Source organism: Leuresthes tenuis, unplaced genomic scaffold (genome assembly GCF_036924035.1).
Source record: "Leuresthes tenuis unplaced genomic scaffold, fLeuTen1.0.hap1 SCAF_10, whole genome shotgun sequence".
NCBI lineage: Eukaryota > Metazoa > Chordata > Actinopteri > Atheriniformes > Atherinopsidae > Leuresthes > Leuresthes tenuis.
Window position 1 is genome coordinate 3,856,207 of NW_027325364.1, and position 17,358 is coordinate 3,873,564.

Genomic DNA, 17,358 nt, shown 5'->3' on the forward strand with positions numbered 1-17,358 from the left:
TGGCCCTGTGATGGGGTGAACCCTGCTTTATGCTCAGATGCAGCTGGGATAGGCTCCAGCTCCACCGCCACCCTGAACTGGACAAAGCGAGTATAGACAATGGATGTTTTTCATTGTGTTCAGCTTTATTTTGTTACCAGTTTTCCATTTGCACCCCAGCATTACTTCCTGTTTTATTTTGTGCAGCGTACCTCGTTGTGTTTTCTTTCTTGTTCTGCTGCCAGACTTTGTTTCACACCTGGTTTTGGTTACTGATTGCTGCCTCTGCCTTTTATTAGTCATCCCTTCCCTCTGCATTTATTCTCATTGGTTTGCTTTGTTCTTTGCCAGACCCTTGTCCCTCGCTTTTTGGGCATTGGGGTTTCTGTTTTTGGATTCTACATGTTATGAAGGTTTATTTTTATGTCCTTCGTGTTACTGCTTCCTGCTTTTGTGTCCTGTGCTTGAGACTGCATTGATGTCCCCAGGTTTTGCCAAACATGGCTAAAGGGAACCTGTAGCTTCACTGGGAGGTATTTTTTAATGATGCATAATATCAGCTTGAGTTTACACCGACCGAACAAAGGAGAGGAGACATCAGGTATTGTACAAAGTTACAAAAGTCGACCTGATGGTATACACAGAAAAAAAAAAACTCGTATTGGTCGCTTTGGTTGAAAACAAGCAAAATTATTTGAGTTTATCCTACAGGACAAAGTGCAATTTTCAAATTGATTGAATCCATAAAATTACACAGCAATCAGTGAAGCAGAAAACTAAATAACTCACATGAAAAAGTACTTTACATCAGCTATAGATCAGAACTCTTTTCATGGTTTTGAATGCTGGTTTTATTATGTGCACAGACTGAGTAATAAAATGCGTTATGCTCCTTTAGGTCATTCATTTTTGGATGATTATCTGAATGCATGTGTTAAAAAAAACATATCACTCAAAATAAATGAGTCGCAGTGTCATAACAAACAGCAAATAAAAGAAGAAGTGTAATATGTCCACTTGTGATGAGGAATGGAAGAAGAAAACTGCCTGAAATGGTCATTCTGAAGTACTTCAAGCAACATAAGCAGACTCATAACTCACTATAACTGATGTTTTGTGACATAGCAACATATGTACACTCACCCACATAAAAGCAAACACTTGGATTTGATACGATTCCTCCAGGATTTCAGAAGGAAAACCAATCAAGAAGAAGTTCCTAGATGGATGTCTGTGGATAAAGTCACAAACAGGTAAAGAAGCGTGTGTTCTTTCTCCCTTGTTTGTTCCCTCACAGACCAAATTAACAGAGACAACCGTGGAGGAAGAGGAGACCTTAAAGAGCGGGTACCGTGAACGCGGCCTCGCTCAAATGGTTTGCGACAGCATGACTGCCTCTTTCTGGAGGCTGCATGGACATCCTATTGTGTGCTGCTGATTAAACCCAGGGATGGATGGATGGGTGGCAGCGATGCCCTCTCCCTCCACCTCGGCTGATGAGCAACCCTTTGTTACTTTATTATGCTCCCTTCTAATTACAGAATGTTGCGGGGTCTTGGCAGATTCAGAGTGGGCCGTCGCTCGAGAGACGGCAGGACAGGAAGTGAGGAGGGGCGTGGGTCAGATGTAGGAAGGAGTGGGAGGCGAAAGAGGAAACGAGCAGACGGGGCTCTGTTAATGAGGTGAACTGCAAGAATGGAAAAGGTGAGATTCAATCAAAGGAGGGAGAGGAAATGGGGGTTGGAGATTGTTCTACTGAAAATGGGGGTGTGGGCAGCAGGTAATGCATGGTAAGTAGAGTCCAGAGGAAAAAAGGCCGTGTAATTAGAGTTTGAATAGAAAATGGGCGATCAGCATATAAAGGTGCCGGGAGAAGAAAAAGAGGGAGAGATGAAGCAGGAGATTCATTATGGTTGTCATGAAAGGCAGTGTTTCCTGTGGCACTAACACGAATGTCTTTGTTGGGCTGTATTAATCACAATCATATCTCTGCAAGCTTCATAAATGGACTGCAGGCTGGTGGACTGTGACAGAACACGTGCACGCAGCCAGCCGCTCGGTTTGTGTGAACAAAGCTTCGGCAGTGTTAAATGCTTTCCCCGTGTTGGAGATACTCAGAGGTGTTGCCTCTCAGCACTTGCCAACCAGGGAAGGTGTTTTGAATCTGTTTCAAGAACAAAAAGATAGCCTGTAGAAGCTGGCATAGTCGTAGTCCTTGAAAGCTCTTTACCCAAATTAATACTCAGAACGCTGTGCTGCAGTTCACCGCGCAGCATCACAAACAATCTGCCATCAAAGAGCACAGAACAGAAAGAGCTTGAATTTTTCCAGGTCTTCGGTTTCCTTTGTTGCCAACAGTTACTTGTAAATAGCTTTTATCATTTCTCCCCCAACCCAGGGGACAGAGGGCACAACAACAGGGAGGGTGAGGCTCTGTCATGTAGTCTACCAGAGGTGCAGAGGAGCTCGTCAGAACAATAGGATTGGGAGGAAGAGGGGGTCGTGGGAGTGGTGTGAAAGGAAAACAAAGTGGATGGGGAAAAAATGGAGAGGCTCATATTTGAATAGCTTCTTCAGATCAGCAAGGAGGTGATGTGAAGTGAAGGCGCACAGGAGTATTTTTAGTTGTAGCGACAGAGGAAATGTGAGATGTTTCTGAGACACTTTCTTGCCCTGAACCACTCCTCTGAGGTTGGAGCTCCGGGCAGTGACAGCCTCCACCCGCCCCGCCTCACCTCCTCCTCGCAGCAGCGCTTCTGGAGATTGACAGGCGGGGACTTAGGGAAGCTTTTCATGGAAGACAGACGCTGTGTAGATAAAGAAAAAAAAGAAAAAGAAAAGTAAAGAAGGCCATTGATTTCTTTTGCTGAATTAGCAACGATCCTCTTGCCATCGTTTTCCATCTTTAGTCTCCTGCTAATGGCATTTTGAGGTTTTATTCGATAAGAATCCCATCTCACAGCTGAAATTGATGCAAAGTTGCTTTCATGGACATAGATTTTGCTTTTTTTAAATCAAAACATCTCATGCATTGTGCTGAATGTGACAGACAACATCTCTGCTGTGAGTGCGTCAACATCAGTCTGAGCTTTGCTTTGCTTTCTGTGCTCACATTGATCACTGGAGTCAAAGACGGTTACTTCTCCGGAGGAGTTGGCACACTATTAAAGCTGAATTGATTGATTTTTTTACAGATACTTAAAAGAACCCTACTGCCATTATCACCTCACGCATCTGATATTGCTCTAATCTTAAATAATTGCTTGTTAGTCAGTCATGAAGATGAAGATTTGATTAACAGACACAAGTCCAAAGAAGGGATTTTACATGTCTCTGCTGACTAACGAGAAGAAATTAATTGATAAAATATTTGAGATAGTAACATGTTTCCCATTTTGTTTCATCATCTTCCTTTTATTGATACGTTTTAATGCTTTGGGAACTGAGGATACTGATTGTTGCAGTTTTTCAGAGGAATCTGTCCATTCCTGCTGATTTCAGCTGCTCAACAGGTCGTTGGTTGTTGTTGTCTGGTTCTCCTCTTCATGATGCTCCAACATCAGCAGCAGGAGACAGATGTGGACTGCAGGCAGGCAGCCGAGCTCACACACTCTGTGTGTATGAAGCTGCTGGAAGTCCTGCAGAATGAGGTCTGGCATCGTCCTGCTGAAATAACCACGGACCTCCCGGGAAAAGACGTCACCTTGATGGCAGCATCTGTCTCTCCAGAACTCCAACATCCAGCTGTGCATCAGTGGTACCTTCACCCAGATGAAGCCCTCCATGCCATGGACTCTGATGCAGCCCCAGACCATCACAGACGCTGGCTTTAAACCTTTCTCTGATAACAGCCTGGATGCTCTTTCTCAGCAGTTTTTCCCAGAAGCCGCTGAAACGTGGACTCATCTGCCCACAGAACACGTGTCCACTGTCTTTCTGTCCATCTGAGATGAGCTGGAGTCCAGAGAACTGGGCCGTGGTTCTGCTCAGAGCTGATATATGGCTTCCTGCTTGTGTGATCCAGCTTCAGCTCACATTTCTGGATGCAGGACTGTGTTGTTTCTGAGCTCCTCCTGAGCCCATGTGGCTGTATTGATCATGGTGGCCTGACGGTTTCTCACGCAGTGCTGCCTGAGGGCTACAGGGTCATCCAACAGAGGTTTCCGTCCTTGGCCTTTCCACACTGAGATTTCCCCAGACTTCCTGAATCTTTTCACAATATTCTGCTCTGTTGATGCTGAAAGACCAAAGTGTGACCAAAGAGTTGTGAGCTGTTCCTTGCCTGGACAGACTAAACCTTTAGTGGATAGATTTTTTTGCCGTTTAGATTGTTTAACCAAAAGTATAAAATGAAAACACAAACAAAAACTAACATCTGGCTCTTGTCTTCAGTGGGAAAGGGTACAATCCCCATTGAGTGTTGGGTCAAATCACTCTGCAGTTGGGGCTCCAGCTTAGTGGTGCTGCAAGGGTGACCCCATAAAGTTGGAGTTTTAGTCCCATTCTTTTCTTAATTGGTCTCCATCTTAGTTTTTCATTCCCCTTGTGAATATCCCCTTTTTGTCGCCAACCTTGTGTTGCGTTTGGTACTCGGCAGACTGCAAAACGTTTGACAAATAATACCATTTTTGGATGACAGCAAAGTCTTCAGGCTGCAAAACTAAAACAATGAAACAATGGGTTAAATTTGGCTTGAAGCCTCGCAGAACTGCAGACTTTCATGGCCAGTCTTTGTGAATCTTTTAGAGGAAGCGACAGCCTTCAGATTATGTCATTCGATCCACTATTCATGTGAAAATATTGGCTGCTGGGGCTTTAAACTGCTCTTATTCTAATTAGTAAACTGTACATCAGTATGGATGATCAAACAAAAGTCCCATCTTAAGCATACAGATGTTTCAGCATTTGCGACAGAACTTAATACTTTCTGACTGAGATCTTCCCCACATTACAGGACCTTGTTACAAGGCTTTGATAGTAACATTTCAGAGATCAAACCCAGCAGCTTGGCAAGCTTCAGAGTGGATTAATGTAGAAAGACATTAATTAGGACACACTGTTCTTGTGTTCTTCTCCATATAGTCTCCTTTTTAATCCTGCTCACTCCCTCTCTCTTTCATATGCTTTATCTTCTTCATGCTTTTTGTCTTGTTATGACTTGTGCTCTTTTTTTAATCTCACAAGAAAAGTGGAGACACTTCTGGACACTTCTGGTTCAGATATCATCCAGGATTGATAGGGACAAGTACAGCCAATGGCTCCGTAAAGAAGAGAACGTCACGAAAAGAAGACCAACAACAGCAGAAAGTCCAAAAAGTCCACTTATAGTATGACCTCTTGGATTCCTGAAGTTTTTCTCATGCCGACAGGTGGTTTTGGAGTGCTTTTTCACCTGTAGACAGGTTCATTAACGTTAAATTAGGGGAGAAAAACTCTTTAATTGAGGTTTCCAGTTTACACCTTTTACATACAAAGAGCTTCTGTTTGTGCATTTTTAGCTCAGATTACGACTGGGCTTTGAAAGTATGTGCATGATAATCTATGTAAAAAGTATCATAAAGAAAGGTTCTTATAGTACAGGATGTTTTTTGTACCGGGGAGCTGATGTAGAACCACTTCTGGTTCAAACCATTTTTGGTTTGGTTTATGATGTATGAGGGAAAATCCCTGAAAATGAACCGTACGACCATCAGCAGTTTTGAAACCATTTTACCTGGAGTCAGTCTGCACTTCTTTCACTGTTGCGTTCACTCTTTCCACTCCTTCAGGGAGGGTCTATATATTTTGTTTATATGACGTCGATTTGGGTTTTGACGAAAACCGGAAGTGATTTTGTTAGGAAAAAAACGAGAAGAAACGGGAAAAAACGGGAAAAAACGGGAACTTGTTCGCCGTCATTAAAAGAAGCATACCGGCTACATAAAACTAAAGAATACGTTCACTTACCTTCTGAGATATTGCCCGTGGTAAGTTTATTTTGAACATTGTAAACATTCGGGAAATGTGTTTTTCCTACATAGGTTGTTTGGCAGATTAGCATTAAGCTACTGAAACATACCAGCAGTTTCCATGAGTTCTGTACATTAGCGGCTAGTTAGCCATATGCTAGCACTGTTTATTGCACCAAACAGATTGTACAATGATGTGTTCAGAGTAAATTATACGCGTCTTATAATGTTGTATATATATGTATGTATGTTGATATGCTCATATGTTTACTGTGAAGTTTTAAGATGTATGGTTTAAAGGATGTGTTTATTGGAATGCTATAAAATACTATGTAAATTTATTTGTTTACAGTTTAACCGGCTTGACCGTAAACAACAACCACAAAGACTGGTTTAGGTTATTCGTAACTTTCACACCGCCATGACCCTCCAAATGACGGCAGCTTAGACCAGGTCTGCTGTTTGTAAGTGGTATGGGTCGAGTTTTTTTGGTCTGCGTTTAGACGCCAGTTTAAATGAACTGAACCGAGCAAGTTTTGAAAAAACTCTAATCCTCTGTGCTTCTGAATAACTGAAAAGGTTGCCATACTACACATGGAAACCCCCCCACCCGGTCTTCCCTTTCTTCCTTCCAGTCTTGCCATCTTGAATTCTCAACCGAGAGGATGGAAAAGAAAAGAGAAAAAAAGACAATGGACACTCAGGCAGGATATTAATGCTCTGACCTTTGGTGAAGTCACAGTCAGTGAGTCCATTTACATGCACTTCAAGTTGGACGGAGAGATCAGGTGACGTGGGTCGTCAAAACGCACATGCGCTGAAGAAGCTGGTTGTTTTTTTCTGTGTGTCAGTGTTGAAACATGTGAGGTAAGAAACAGGAAGACAGAAGGACAAACAGACCAAACCTCAAATGTTCAGCAGTAAATAACTTATTACGACTTTGAGGCTCCTTTGAAAGGTGGCCAGCTGATTTAAGATTATGAGTAGATCACACTGAGTCATGATCTTTCCATCCGTCCACCCACTCTTTCCTTGTCCCTCACCTTTGATCTAACAAGACATGAGTGTGTATAACGGAGAAAATATGCAGACACAAACCATGTGTCCTGTTCACACCAGTTAAGAAATCCTCCCACAGGAAAAAGCCAACTTTAACCTCAGAATTCAAGTGAAAGTGTGAATGTCGTAAACGTACAGTTACTTCATAGATGCTGTTAAACTGTCCTTTTAATTCAAACTGTTCCCATAACATAAAACACAAAAGCTTGAAAGGTTTCTCATGGTTAGCTGATTACAAAGAGAGCACCAGCTCACGCTCGTCTTGAGCGTCACAGATAAAAACATCCATTTAGCTCTCCAGTAACGAACTGCACAGGGATATCATTGGCTTATTCTTTCCCAAGGCGTCAAATTGTGCTGTTGTGCTGTACTCTAAGATAAGCTCCAGGGGTCCTTTGAGTTAACGTCTTTATGATTTATTCAGGTGTGGCTTTGTTTATCCTAATTGAACAAGAAGGTCAAATGTGGTCCATGTGTTTACATGGTATAAATGCATTTAATGTTTAAAATAATGTCAGGAATATGGAAAGACTGCTGGGAAAGGCTCCAGCGACCCGACCGATGGATTAAGCGGGTGTAGAAAATGGATGGATGGAGGAGCGTGGAAACACCAAGACATTGTATGGTGATGGTTGTATAAGAAACTGCACATAAAGAGCAACAGCAGAGCGTCAGCATCAGCAACATATCGCTGAGGTGGACCGCTGTGAGTGTTTTAGATTTGAGTCCCAGCTGCTCCTCCGTTACATCAAACCCCGTTTAGATAAGGGACGTAAACATTTAATCAACGTCCTCGAAAAGCTGATGGAAACTTTCAAACGAACCGTGAATCATTTTCAGGCAGTTGTTGTGCTCTCTGGGATTGTGATTATCACTGCACCACAGGCACCAGAACCAGTGAATAACCAGAAAAGACAGTGAGTATTTCTGCTGATCGATTAGACTCGTTTTCACTGCAAAACTGAGCAGATAGTCAGTGAAAAGGCATTTTGAGAATGTCTTCCTGAAAACATTTCATATGATCAGCTTGTTGGAAAAATAATGAACCCATTTCTGAACCTATTAACGTATTCGTATGAGCATTCCCTTTAACTTAGTCGACTGAACAACACTACATATATCCTTGTATCACAGGAGAAGTCGATGTTCATCACAGTATTAAACATGCTTTTACACATTTATGTTTTGTGTAAGCTTGTTTTGGCTGGTTGAAAAAAGGTGGAAGTGGTCCTATGAATGCTCCAAACTCACGGTTTTTACCCAGTCGGTGCTCACTGGAATCCATTTTGATGACCAAATACGAGGTGGTTGTGTTCATTCAGTACAGTTAGATCCGGGCCATCGGATCGGATTAATGGCTAAATTACAATAAGACTGAGTTATTCAGCTCATGTAGACACCTTAATCTGACAATAAACGGATCAAATCGGATTAAGACCCCAAGATAACTCGATCCAAACACACTTAACGTGCATGTAGACGACAGTGGATCGGATCGAGCGTTCTGCTCCAGATTTGTTCCCGCGATCGTCACCCGGAAGCCGAAGGAGACGATATTACTGTTGTTGTCGCCGCCGTCAGAAAGAAAGAAACAGCGCGATGGAGAATGCTCCGTTGTGCATCGTCTGTGCCATAACCAGCTCATCACAGATGGAGAGGGACGCAGCTTCATCTCGCTCTGCGTTCGCCATCTTTCTGAATGCCTGAGTTTGTTGTTGTTGGTGGTGAAGACGTCAACAGGAAGTGGCTCTATTAGCGATAGCTGAAATGGGGACAGCGCCACCTATCGTACCGGGGTATGACATGCTTTGTGCCAGTGATTCCATTCATTCACCGCCATATATCCAAGGATAATTACCCTCAGACAAGGACCCAACTGTAGCTATAATCCAGTTAATCTCATCATGTAAACCCACTGAGTGATAACAAAATGTTCACAACAACCAACCAGATTTCACCACAGATTGTGCTATGACTGCTCCGCAGCAAAACTGTGTTTTCCTCACTGTTCCCTGCACAGATTTGGTTTCCATTCGTCAGCCAAGATCAATTTCTTACTTCCCTTTTCTCCTAAACTCTCATTGGTTTGGTCCAAATGCTACAGCATACACGGTTAGAACAGCAGAAAAACTATGAGGTTACAGCTGGTTTTATATGTCACATGAAGGCTGGTTACATGACCCCCCCCACAGATTGCAGCCATGGACGGTGACATTCCTATGTGTTGGACAGCGTGGACAAATGTCCATATTACATTAAATCTGGAGAGACTGTGCTGTTTATGCAGGTGACGGGTCAAAAGCTGACATTCAAAATACAGTGTTTGGTGAATAATCTCTCCTAAAGTGATAAATATACCGACAGCTGTTGACTCGCTCGCATGTATGATGACTTGAAAAACATATTAAGAGTGACAAACACTGATTTTAAGAGTTTTAAGTTTACAGGAAAGACTTTTCTATTGAGGGGCAAGACTTTTGTAGTCGAGAGTTTGTAGTTAAGAAGAATCGGGATGAGACTGAGTTTTTTTTAAATGTAACTTTTTAGGAATCAGAGACTGTAGCCAAAAAAAAATGGAAAATGACTTGCTTAATTTTTTCAGAGAGATGATGAAAGGAATGCCTAAATGAAAGATTGCACTCGAGTTAGAGAAGCTGGAGGAACAAAGGCTAACCTAGCTTTGACATCATGACTTCAGCGCTTCACTGCACACTGATTAAAAGCAAAAAAATCAATTAATAAGTTATTGTGTAAAACGCTAATTGAACTTTAGTGAGCGCCTGTATGATGAAAAGTCTTTTTGTGCTGCATAATGATTCCAAAAAACCTTTAAAATGGAGCCTTCTCCACCCTGAACCTCTACCAGCTACCAAAAAGAAGGCCATCGGTGCCAAAGGTGGAATTGCTTTTTCAGCTCAGAGAATCAGTTATTTTTGCTTTGAATGTTCAAGGACGATGCATATTGCAGAGGATGATGGTGAAAAAGAATGAAGGATGATGAGTGAGGCAGAGAGAACAGGTGAATAAACAATAGTGTCTATTTGAGGAGTGTCTCTATGGTGTGCGACAGCCTTGGTCCACCTCGTCTCCTAACAGTCTCAAGGCCCGGTCCGTCCTCACACACACACACACACACAAAAATACCCACATATACTCCCTGATCGAGGAAGCTATTGCCATGGGAACCATCCCCTCTATGACTGTTCCCCTTTCTGGAGAAGAATAGGCTCCAATCCTTCTCAACCTGTCCCTCTTTCATTGTCAGATTCTCCCTTTCTTGTCTTTTCCTGAGCACCATAAGCTCTCATCCCTCCTCATCTCCAGGGCTAGTTCCTTGTTTTCCCCCTTCCTCTTTCCACCGTGTGCCAGTAACAAACACTCCTCCTGTTCTCCTCCTCTCCTCCCTGCAAGTCTTTGACAGTCACGGGGTTGATTTGTTATGCATTATCTATCCACGCCGGGATTTGTACATTCCTCACAAGTAAAAAGCAAAACATTATCTCAGCTCAGCCTGCACCAAAAGGTTGTTTTCGAGCTGAAGCCAAAGAAAGAAGGATTGGTTTGTCATTTCAAGAACGAAGAGAGAAAAATACCTGATAAAAATAGAAATTTCTTTTGTTGCCCCTCTTTTCTATGATCCCCCCAGAACACAAAGGGGTTTGAGGAGATTTCCCGTGAGTGACTCTTTGCTTTCTGTGAAGCTGCTCCAGGCAGGTCATTTTTTATTAAAGCCAGCCAGAGCAAAGTTCTTAGATTTTCATGCACCCTATCGACATGTCCATGTTGGACATTATCCAATCAATACAACTGCAATTTTCTGGACCACCCATTACAACAGAGTCAATTTGCCTTATAGAAATATCAAGGGATCGTTTCTTTTCTCTTTTTTCACCCTTTTGGTCTGAGGCTGAGCTACACAAGTGGCTGAATATTGGCTCTTGTGCTTCTCATTTTGCTCTTGGGTTAATTCAAATGTGCTTATATTGATCGTGTCAAACCTACAGGCTTGAATGACTTTTATATCTTTTAAAAAGCCGTGAAGTGAAAAATTAAATCTGTAATCAAACATTTCATAAAGGAAATATGTGAGTCTTCAGCTATGTTTACAGCTTAGAGCTGAAGTGAAACCCGTGACATCCAATATCTGGCTAATATAGATATTTTTCCAGACCAGTTATCTAATTGCTGCTCCCTCCTTGATGTTTTTATGGGTAGAAGTCATCCTCTTGGGGATCAAATCCATCCAGCCATCCATTAGCAAAACCTATTTTATCCTAAAGGGTCACAGAGGGCTGGAGCTGAGATTGGTGCACCACCTGGACAGGTTGGCACCAGCTGGAACTAAACTTCTAATATGAATATATGTTAAGAATATGAAGCTCGCTTTCGTTTCTTTGGTGTCAGTCAAGTGCAGCATAAAATTAAAGAAGAGTTCATTTAAGATTGAGTAAAAACATCTACCTTTCAATTAAATCCACCCTGAATATTTCTGTGATTGAATAATTAGGATGTTTGGTTGTGTCTGTCTTTTGTGTCTTTATTTACTGAGTAAAGACGAGGACACATTATGGTTTACGTCAAGCCATGCGGGAGAATTACCTTAATCAAATTTAACACCCCACAGAGGAATTCACCGAGCCCAGATCAGATAGCAAACATAAGGTGATTAAAATACATGTTTGCTGAAGCAGAAGAAAGTCAATACAGTTTCAGAAAATACACAAACTAGAAAACAGATGAGAAACATCCATAGATGTGTGTGTAACACATGTGTAGTAGGGATGTAACGGTTACCGGTATTACAGTAAATCGCGATAAAGATTACCGTTTATGTTTGAATTAATCTCATTATCTCGGTGGATTATTGGGATATGTTATAAAAGCATGGTGGAAAGCGCTGACAGGGACATTTTCCACCCCACCAAAAAGGACAAAATCCGAGGTCTGGGCATGTTTTGGGTTTTTTAAGAATGCAGAGGGACAACTGGTGGAGGACAATTATCCTGTCTGCAGAACATGCAAGAAAAAAGTTGCTGCGAAAGGCAGCAACGCTACAAATCTACCGGCCCATCTCCGTGAGCATCATCCACAGCTTTACAGCCAATGCAAGGTAAGCGAACGTCAGTTCAAATACGTCATGTGAGGGACATTGGCTTTAGGAAGGTTGTGTAACTTGTTGATAACTTCTCAGTGATGTATAGTTTCGAGCGGTATATATCCACCTGAAATGCAATGACGTTTTCCATTTTCGTTTTGAGACACTTAGCAGCTACTAGCCGTGTTAGCAGCTACAAGCTGAGCAGCTACTAGCCATGTTAGCAGCTACTAGCTGAGGAGCTACTAGCCTTGTCAGCAGCTACTAGCTGAGCAGCTACTAGCTGAGGAGCTACTTGCCGTGTTAGCAGCTACAAGCTGAGCAGCTACTAGCCGTGTTAGCAGCTACTAGCTGTGTTAGCAGCTAAGTGTCTCCAAATGAAACGGAACTGAAGGCACCCAGTCTACTGTCAGCTCCACTGAGCGGAGCTGACAAAACTTGATAAGATTTTGGCTTCTAATGTTTTTAGTGTGACAAGAAAATCACAAGATTTTGTGAAATTATTTCAATATATGTGTTTTTTGGACATTTGTAAAGCAATTGAGAATATTGCGGTCAGAATATTGGTCACTATAATCGAGATATCAGAATTTCCTTATCGTTACATCCCTAATGTGTATATGATGAAACTTAATGTGATTTTTAAAGCATTTGTTTGGTCAAACTACCCCAAATTTCTCATTACACCTACTGGTACTGAGCTGTTAGATTAAGAACAACGTGCCCAATGTTTAAGTCATATTAAATCATCTTTAAAGGTAATGATTCTGCACCTATAGAGATTAATCAAGAAGTTGCTAATAGTTAGAAACCTTCCGAAGTTCATTGGCCACAGTAATTATTCCTTTTATCCACATTGTTTCCTTTATGAAGTCATAAACATGATATATTTGCATTGTTCTTGTTAAAAAACATAAGATAGCAGCTGATCTACTATGTATATTATTCTGCTCATGAATAAGTAATCAGTCATAAGCCCTTTTAATTGGTGTCTTTTCAGACATCCACAGAGTAAAACTTTTTACTTTAGTGGCAGATATCAGAAGCTCTACCAATAAAACCTAAGCTGTGTCTGCATGTCCGTTGTGTCATTGCTGGTATGTGAGAGATTATCTTTGCAGTTTTGGGATTACCAGAATTTTACCTTTGCCTTGAGTAATGATTCTATTTTCAGTGTGACACTGAAGCAGAGTGAAGCCCAAACCACAATCACTGCCACATTTCCAACAGCAGGACTGAGGCGGCCACTGAGGCGGCCATATGAGGTTTCTATGGGTAGATGTTCCCTCGTGTGCATGTGTGTGTCTTAGTGTGTGTGCTGCTGTGTTTACATGCTCATGGCATGTGCATATGCTGCATTTATGCATGCTTAGATATGGGCATGTGTTGTACACATGTAGAAAATGTCATTTTTGATGTATATTTAATGTTGTCTTGGTTTTTACATTGAAGCTGCGGTAAGTGGAAACACGTTTGGGTCTTTTTGTGTTTGCACGTGTGTTTTTCCTCATGTGTTTCAGTGTCTGCACGATCTTTCTCAGTAATGTGTCCTGTTGGATGATATCTAATGTGTTCATGGTTTTACTGTATGAAGGTGGTTTCACAGAGCTGCTTGAGGGTGAAGGGTCACTGAATTTGGGGCACATACCATTAGAATAATGGAATATAAAAATGGATGTACAGCATTAGTCAACAGCGCAAACTGTTGCAGATTCACAATAAAGGCTCATAAATTGTAAAATGATGGTTTAAGAAATGTTGCATGCCTGCATTCTGCGTTACATTTTATTAATGCATCATTTTCAAGCCTTTAAAAATGCTATTTTTCCTCTGCAGACTGTAGCAGGCCTGTTTCTTATTGCAGCACACAGCAAAGTTGCACAACTAAAACATTTAGAGGGAAGTAGAAAGTGAATGAAAGATGGTGTGATCTGACAGAGGAGTCTGTTTGAGCTCCATCCAATATTATCCAGCGATTTTCACTTTTCAACTTTGCTGTCGGTCCTAAACAGTAAACTGTGGCTCTTTGATTACTTTAAGATTACTTTAAGTTAATATGACCCTCTTTTTAAGTACACTAACCACACCTAAGAACTTTGGTGTCCTGCCGAGCATGACACCATGGCCACATATAGATTTGATTAATAGGTCCGATGATGTCTTGCAGTTGTGATCGAGATCACTATTTACTTTTTTGCCCTTTTGGGTAAATTTGTCTTGGATTCAAAGTGCTGCACTATGAAAATGCACATCACACATATTGCACACACCCTATGTTTTGCACATACATCCCACCACCACCACCATAAGACATTATTCAGCTCTATGACCTCAAGTGGCCTGTTTAGGTCTGATGGAAGAGGGCACAAATGAGTTTGGAAGGGGTTCGGTTTGCAGTGGGGGAATCTAAACCGTCTGCCGGAGGGCGGATCTCACATATCATCTTTGTGGATTATATGTGACGGATCGGTCACTATTCCCTGAGCTTGCCTGAAAACACGCTGCTCGTATATAAGTGACGGCAGAACCAGACAGATAAATACTTAAAAAGGAGAAGAGTTGACTCCAAATGTCAGCATTTTAACCAAGTATTCTGAATATTGTGCCACAGGTGATGGTTGAAAGGCAGTAGGTTTGCTGTGAATATGGCTGATTTCAACAGTTTTCGGTACAGTACGGCCCTTAGTTTGTTTTCCATTCCAGATAAAACATCATCACAGCACGTATGAAGCTGCGGCGACACAAACGAGACGCACAACGTTGCTTTGTGTCCTAAACGTTACTCTGATTTATCAGAGGCTTCAATCTAAAGCGACTTCCAACGAGAAGAGAGTGGTTACTGAAAGATTTTGCAACAGGCTTTTAGCTGGGAATATCTTGTGGGGGGGATAAACAAAAGTATATCCATACTCATGATTAATAAACATGCTTGTCTTTTCTTTAGTCTGTGATTTATGTTGTAAGTTCTGCACTAAACTTTCCAACAGCTTCACTGAACAGTGTGTGCATGAGTGTGTGTGGCTGGGCTGCTGTAAAGATGCTGCTACACCCATAGGTGATGATTATCTCTGCCCAGTCGGCTGTGTTCCCTCGCCATCATAGAGTATCAGTTCAGTTTGTTTCAAACCTCAGCTGAGATGGTACCAACAAAGGGGCCCTACCATACAGAACCGTGTAAAGATAAAGCTTTTTTAAACTTTTAAGCTTTTGTCATGTTGGGAAAAGAGGAAAAAAAGCCTGGAGATGAATTGATTAATTTGTCCAAGTTAATTACCAGGCATTATTTACTTTAACAAAGAAGTCAACCATCCATGGATTGCCATGTAAGCTATTTTTCCTTTTCATGATTTTTAATTATTTCCTATGATTTTAAATGCTTACTGTGGCCATGTTTTAGTTAATTTTCCAACTGTGGCTTTAACTGATTACTTAATATGACCCTCTGGGGGAAGATTGCACATATATTGTTTTGTTTTCCTTTGCTTTTCAGTTCCTTTGGTGAGTTTCACAGCTTTATAAAATCTGCATAGTTACAAAACCTAAAGCTGACACCCAAGAAAGTAACGTTTTTTAGACAGAATACACCTGAAACACCTTATTCAATGTCCCGGCTTCTCTTCCTTTACTTAATGACTTAACATTGAAACACATTTGCATAACGCTTGTTTTTCATCTTGCTATTTTGGGCGTAATCAGCTGATCAGTCTGAGAAAGCTGAGCCTCCGTGGAGGAGGGGCTTAAAGAGACAGGAGCTAAACTGAAGCGTTTCAATCAAAAGGTGACGAGAAGTGCAGCAGCAGTGGACTGTAAATGAGAACAACAAGGGCCGTTTAAGTCAAGGAGCAGCCAAACTACAGATGTGTGCATCTGTATGAGACAGAAAGAACTCCTGACCCTCCAACACTGCAGAGTTAACTCTGCCCGGTGCTCCACATCTCACCAGCTGGAACTAATTAACAGCAGTTCAGTGAGATTGAGCTCTCCAACTCACTTTCTCTCACACACACACTCATTTTTCTTCTTCCCCCCTCAGCTTTTCCTCTCCCTCTCGTGCCCTCATCTCCCTGACATCTCCCCCTTCTCCACCTCCCACCATCCTTCAACTTGTTTTCCCTTTAAACCGTCTCCTCTCATTCAAGCACGCACACTTGGATGAACTCGAGTCTCTGGGAACATGGTGTAAACATCCACAGACAGACACCGATATTCCAGCACGCATGCTGCCTACGATAGCAGGAAAACCAGCGTTTGTACCCTTCATGCACACAGCACAGCTCACAAATCACCTTGCATCTCTTCGTCTGGCTCTGGTTTTAGAGTGGATCCAGTTAGAAATGATTAGCCATCTCAGCCCAAATCTGCACCATCCATCACACTGAGCGGTGACCAATGAGTGTGTGTTCATCAGCCGCGTGAATGAACGAATATCTGTGTGCGGTAGAAGTGGGTTTAAAGCTTGTTGTCGAATATGCTTCTCAAAAGCTCAGCGTATGGCTTGCGGCATCGTCTAATGAATCAACTCTCTGTGGTAAACATTTACCACCACGCAGCCCAAGTTTACAGTGGCTGCCATCCAAAGTAGGCGTGAGTGCAGTAAGTAACACATCTGTTTGGAAGTTCAAGAAATCCACATGCTGAGAAGCTTTCACAGAAACAGGAAGCAAACTTACTTGTTTCAGAATTTGGTTGAAAAGTTCACTGCTTGGAGACGAATCCAGCAACTGGACCAGAGCTTCCTGCAGAAAATCGCATTCTAGATGGAGGGAGAAGAGCGGAAAGAGGGGATGGAGGACCGGCTCAAATCCTTTTTGACAAGCTGATTCAGGTTACAGAGGAGCTGGCTTCCTTAAAGGAAACAAAATCCTCTCTCAGGCAGACAGGCAGGCAGGCAGCAGAGAAACAAGTCTGTTGGCTCAGCAGCAGCTCCAGCGGTTTGCTTCGTCTTTCCCCTCACCACCTAACGGAGCTCAAACACACTTGTACGCTCGATGCGTTTAGGTCATGCTCAAAGTATGTTCTGCAAGCTCAGGGAAACCACATCCTGTCACATATTTACCTCCCGCCCCTGTCTCTCCCTCCTTTTTGAACCTATCTTTCTGTGTGGGGTTTTTTCTCTCTCTGTAAATGCCTCTTTTCCTGTGTCTTTCTCTCGCTGCCCTTTGATTGTCTGAAGCAACTGAGCGCTCTGACCCAGCGTCTGCTCAGAACAGCCTCTCTTCCTCTGTGTCTGTCTCTCCGGCAGCCGCACCAGTTCCACACGACTGACTGAAGAATCCA

General features: G+C 42.2%; 1 protein-coding gene across 2 annotated transcripts in view; it reads right to left on the minus strand.

Annotated features, from left to right (window-relative positions):
• The window catches only part of LOC140315983 (raftlin), a 120,078-nt gene extending 102,735 nt beyond the window's left edge, over nucleotides 1-17,343 (minus strand). For both annotated transcript variants that reach the window (XM_072393621.1, XM_072393620.1), the window contains exon 1: nucleotides 16,752-17,343. The gene's annotated coding sequence lies outside the window, so the exon portion shown is untranslated. The remainder of the gene's footprint in view (nucleotides 1-16,751) is intronic.
• Between the last annotated feature and the right edge of the window lie 15 nt (nucleotides 17,344-17,358).